We start from the raw sequence: 6,000 nt of genomic DNA, 5'->3' as shown, positions 1-6,000 counted from the left end.
GTGAATATGTAATGATATTTTTTCTTCCGTTAAGCAGCACCAGGGAAAAAAAACCCAATAATCAAAACCACAATCAACCTAAAGCCAAAGAAAAAAACCAAAATGGAACAAATGCCAGAAATATAAAATGAGCATAAACGAAATAATTGAAGAAAAGGGTAATGGTGGTATAGGAAAAGAAGAAAATTAAAAATTCACTTATCAACCCCTCATATTTCCTGTTAAAATGAATAGATATAATTTCATCTACTGGCCTGCGTGAAGTGTGAAGTTCATTATTAAAAGGCTAGATCATGTGGGGTAGTAAACTCAGTTTGCTGGGTGCCTTTAAATGCTAAACCCCTTTCTCTATAACTAACTTAAACTGCCATCTGTTGTGTTGCCAGACACTTTCTGCAGTAATCAAGAGTTTCAAAACTAGAAATTTCAAGATTTCTCTAGTTTGACATGGCTTGAGCTGTCTTTAAATACACAAAAAACCAATCTGGAGACGAGCAAGAGCTCAGACAGATGCAGGCAGAGCACAAAAACGCACGACATGTGCACAGGTAATCACAGCCTGCCGCACGGTGGACACAGGCACACAGAGCACTCCACAAACACAGCACAACCAGCAACATCCTGCTCCCTCCTCTGGCTGAGCAGGACAGTGAGGATGTAGTCACGGCAGCTGTCCCTGGATCCCAGCCTCCCGAGTTGTTGGCACTGGATATAGGAGCACCCAAGGAACAGGACCTCAGACAGAGACAACACTGAGACAGCCACATTGAGGTCTCACACAGTCACAGCACCTGCCTTTGCCCTTGACCCCCAGACCCTGACATCTCTCCAGCAGCTGGGACTCCTCTGGACCCCCAGGAGAGAGCTCCTCCCTAAACCCAGGGAAAAACAAAGGGTTAGTAATTTATATGATGAGAAGATAGGTCAGATTCTGCTAACTGCACATACGGCAAAGCAGACAAGCATAATTATTAGGGAAACAACCAGCCCTTTCTGTCATCTTCTCCCTCTGTTTTCCTTCACTTGTTCCTCCCCAAATCATCTAAATTCTTTTCCTTTCCCATCTTTGGTATTTCCCAAATTATAAATCCTCTGCAATCCTAAAATGTTCTTCCCCGAACATATCCTAAGCCTCTCAGCAGAAACCCCCTCAGTTCAAAAGCTGCTCCAGCCTTGAGTTTTTATTATAACGGGTGTCACAGCCGTGCCATGGGGTGGTGGGTTCCCTGGGAGAGTTCTGGGAAGAGCCTGGACAGGGCACAGTTCCCACCTGGCTTTGGGCTCCTGTGTTGCTCTGGCTGTGTTGAGGTGGGCTCTGAGGGGCTGGTGGCTCCTTGGCAGCAGCCAGGGCTGGGTGTTCCTGGGCCCTTCCATGTGCCACTGGCTCCCTGTGCTCCACTGGGGGGGTGAGCAAGGGAGCATTTTAAGATCACAGACATGGTCATGGAATGCACAGATTCCCTTGAGTCCCTTTGTGTCTGGGACCCGTCCCAGGTTCTCAAAATACAACTGAGATTATGTAACCAAAGCTCTCATGAGTATCTGGAGGTATCAGCATGAACCTAGCTCAGAGCTACTTGCCCTGTTCACCTCCCTGAGGTGCCAGTTTTATTCAGCTGCCAAACAATGTAGCTGGAAATAGGGAATGAGAGGCTGGAGAGCAGCACCGTGGAAAGGGACTTGGGGATCCTGGTCCATGGCAAGTTGAACGTGAGCCAGCAGTGCCCTGGCAGCCAGGAGGGACATCCCTGTCCTGGGGGCACCAGGGCCAGCATGCCCAGCTGGGCAAGGAAGGGGATTGTGCCACTCTGCCTCCGGTGCTGGGGGCAGTTTGGGAGACCACAATGTAAAAAAGCTCTAAAGCTATTAGAGAGTGTCCAAAGAAGGGACACAGAGCTGGTGAAGGGCCTTGAGGAGAAGCCTTGTGAGGAGAGGCTGCGGGCCCTTGGTCTGTTCAGCCTGGAGGAGACTGAGAGGAGATCTACTTGGAGTCTCCAGCTTCCTCCTGAGGGAAAAAGGAGGGGCAGGCACTGATCTCTTCTCTGCGATGCTCAGAGGTTCGGGAAAAGGCATCGACAGGACATAAGGGAATGGCCTGAAGTTTTGTCGGGGTATCAGGAAAAGATTCTTCCCCCATTTGAGGGGGATGACTAATTTTAAAATGAAAATGTCTCAAGTTGTTTGGATTTTATTCTGAACTGTTGTGTGAAAATGTGGTTTACTAACGTTAAATATAAGAGTACTAGAATAGCCACACACGCCTTGTCAGTGACACGTGCCCAGAGAGAACGAGCACCCGTGGCTCGGCAGGAGGAGGAGGTCAGAGAGGCTCTGTCGCTAGGATGACTTCCCCGAGCAACCCCCTTGGAGCCCCCCTCGGGGCGGGGGGGAGGCTCCGCGCTAGGGTTAACTCCTCCAGACCACCCAATGATTCCTCCGGACGATCGGACTGTGGGAGGGGCCACGCTGTATATAAGGAATTATGAACGGCACCGCAGCGCCCAGCCCCTAGCCTGGAGCCCTAAGTACTACCTCAGCTCGCTGCTGCCCTGCCGCCGCCGCTGCCGCTGCCGCCGCTGCCCCGCCGGTGTCCTGCTCGCCGCCGCCCCGCTGCCGCCCGCCCGCCGCCGCCGCCGCTGCCCGGCCGCTGCCCGCCGCTGCCCTGCCTCGAGGCGCGATGATCCCGATGCTGGCCCTCTCCGCCCGGCACATGCTGCGATTCTCTGAGCAAACACGGGTCTTCCATGCCGACAAGCTATGGGATGAAGGGAAGAGCAGAAGGGGAAAGAGAAGGAACCGGAGGCTGTCCCGATCGAGAGGATGCAGAGAGAAGATGTGTGAAAATCAAAGAAGCAATACAGGACAGTTAGAATGTTATTGATGCTTGTTGTACTTTGTTAAAATAAAGAAAGAAATATGTAAATCCTGTATCCATTAGGAAGACTTTCCAGAATTCCAAACCGTTTCTCAAGAAAACAGTCACATTTCAGCGCAGGCTTTTGGCATGCTCTTGATTAATGTTAACCTAAAAGACAAAAGTTAATATTCTCCAGGTACAGATAACATTGTAAAAGTTTTCCAACACTAAGTGTCAGTTATCCATTTTAAGAAATTGAACTTTCGTTGTTTCCTAGGAAAGTTGTTTTGTTTGTTTGTTTTAGACTGTTAGAATTGTTGTTGTTCTGCTGACTTTCACTTGAAATAAACCCACGAGAGTTATTACTATCCTATTCTCTTTGCCATCACTTCACAACTGTAGTCATAGAAAATTTAAACCACAATTACTACCTTAAACTATTTAACACCAATCAAAAACTTTGTCAGCTGCTACTGAGTACATAAAATGTCCAATGTTACCCCAAAAATAAATGACAATAAAAAATATTTTCCCAATAAAATAAATGAGTTAATTTTATTAAAAAGAAATACACCTCTGGATTGTATTAAAGAAAATTGTATAGGCAACTTTTAAAATTCTCTGATATAGAAAGATGAAGCCACTAAGCTATATGATACTGGGCCACTGGGCAAGATGTATCCTTAAAAGAGAATATACAAATCCACACCACATATTATGGTATATGCAGAGTCAATGAATCCACTTACTTCCTCCTACTTTAATCTGAATTAATTGAAAACCAAACTATTGTAAATTGCTTCTCTGTAGGCTATCTATCTGATCATTTTCTGCCACAGAAATACAGCAGAGAATTTTTCTATGAAAAACATGCATTAACACACAGTTTATTTTCCCGAACCTCTTATGCAGAGAAGAGGTCACTCAGGCCTTCTAATGCATCTTGCAATTTAAAATACTGTGTTGTGAAGAATATTGCTCTCTTGACCCAATTTCAGCCTCTTATTTCCAGAGCACTGCATAAAAGCTTGTGTCAGAGCATCCTTCAAACATATTAAAGCTGCTTGAACTCTGACAGAGCTGTATTCAAGTTCCTCTTGCTGTACACACAGGCAGTTGATGTGAATGAAGCCCCTTAAAAGTTTTGCTGTTATTTGAAACCACACAGTCCCTCTCTGGCCCCTGTTGTGCAGCCTTTGTTACTACCCAACAGAATTACATCCTTGTCCTTTTATCAGCTGAACTACCCTCCCCAAATCATCAGCCTCCTACTTCTATGTGGCTACATGCATGGTTTCCTTGAACTCCAACCTTGTTTTGACTCTGCATAAACCTGGTACTTTACATACTTTCCTATAAATTCTCTGCTATGTCTTAGCAGAGAAGTTTTGGTTGTTTTGGTTTTTTGTTTTGTTTTTGGTTTTTTGGGGGGGGGAGGTGGGTTTGGTTTTTTTGGTTTTTTTTGTGGTGACCTTTCAGGATCCCATCCTCATACAAAGGTGCTCCTCATCCAGGAAATGAATTCTTTCCTAAAAATGTTCTACTAGTCATCTTTATCTCATTTAAGGACTCCTCAAGGAGTCCCTCCATAGTGAAAAAAAATTTGACAACAATAGCATGCAACGAGTTTTAAACTGTGTTATGAATTTTGTTGCCCATACTGTTGTTCTCCTCACACATCAAACCCTGGAGCACATTGTAATAAGAATCATCTGAAAAGACAATGACGTGCCTCCATAGTACAGAGGAAGAACTGTTATATTCACACCATTGGTTCTTACCAAAGCTAAAAAAACAAGAGGTCATAGGGTTAAAGAAGGCTTTTAAGACAATCAGGTTCAGTCTTCTGCCGCTGTCACATCTGAAAAATATCTTAGGTTTCCTTTCTGCGACTGCAATCCTCAACCAGAACAATGCTGCCTATGTTAGTCTATTCACTTAATACTCCAAATACTACATTTGTAACCAGGATGAAGATGTAATCCAAGATATCAAGTCTGTTCTGGACTGGGTGAGAAAACTGAGGCATTCCTTATGTCCATATAATTAGCTGATTAGGACAGAATGTGTGTTAAAACAATGATATCATGTTCTGTTCATTAGTCAAAAAGGCTTATTTGCAACTCCTAATGCTATTTTCTGAAAGGAAACACCTCAGACATCCATGATAAATGCGTCTTCACTGAAAAATTGCCAAACATACTTTAAGATCTTAGAAGCTCCTGGAAGTATTCTAACTAGTTTCTATTTTATATGGATGACAAGAAGGGTACTTTTCTAAGAAAAAATGTCATCTAGGAGGACTGTGTGCCATAATGTTCTGCCACCACTCAGATAAAAAAATAAAAAAAACCTGCATCCACCTACAAAATAATTTCTGCGAAGAGAAGGTAACAGTTATTTCAGAGAATATATGGTACAAAAGGCAATTACTAAGTTAAGCATTTCCATCAAGCCTGGAGATCACAGAGATCAAAAGAGGTCTTGTTTTTCTTGACAGTGACCATGACTCACACAAAATATTTTGGTGATGATGGCAGTCCTATACCTACGTACACTTAAAATGGTAAAAGGGTCAGCAAATTTTATATATTCAAATTGACTTACAAAATAATATAAACAGTGTAGCAGCAAATATATCAGCAACATGGTTTCCAGATCTGCTAAAGTCAGGGCAATACCAAAGCAGAGCAATGTGTGGCCACAGGGGCTTTCAGCATATATTTATAGGAAAATAGTACAGAAGCCTACAGTGCTGCCAAGGGGCATGGTAAATTAAATAATTAAAAGAAAAATTCACAGGAAAAGTGGATCTGGTGTTTACTTGTCATTGTTTCTTTTTTTGTTTTTTTTGGCCATGATTTCCTCAAAACTACAGCAGCTGAAGTTGTGAGCAGCTTGAGTGGGCAGAGTGAGACTGGCACAGCTCGGCTACTGGTGTAAGACCACTAGGAGTAAATTCAGCTTCAGTGTTTGTCTGCAGCAACCAGCTCCATTAATCTTGTTGTCTCACTTTGGGTGAAGGGAGAAAAAAGGAAACACGCAGAGACTAAGATTTTGAAAGTGTTGTTGCAGAAATCACAACACACTGTGTAGCTACAACAATCCCGAAGTTATAAATCAGTGGATAGGTGGCAAGAAGT

The sequence above is a fragment of the Fringilla coelebs genome (genome assembly GCF_963513975.1).
Source record: "Fringilla coelebs genome assembly, chromosome: Z".
NCBI lineage: Eukaryota > Metazoa > Chordata > Aves > Passeriformes > Fringillidae > Fringilla > Fringilla coelebs.
This window is presented reverse-complemented; position numbering follows the sequence as displayed.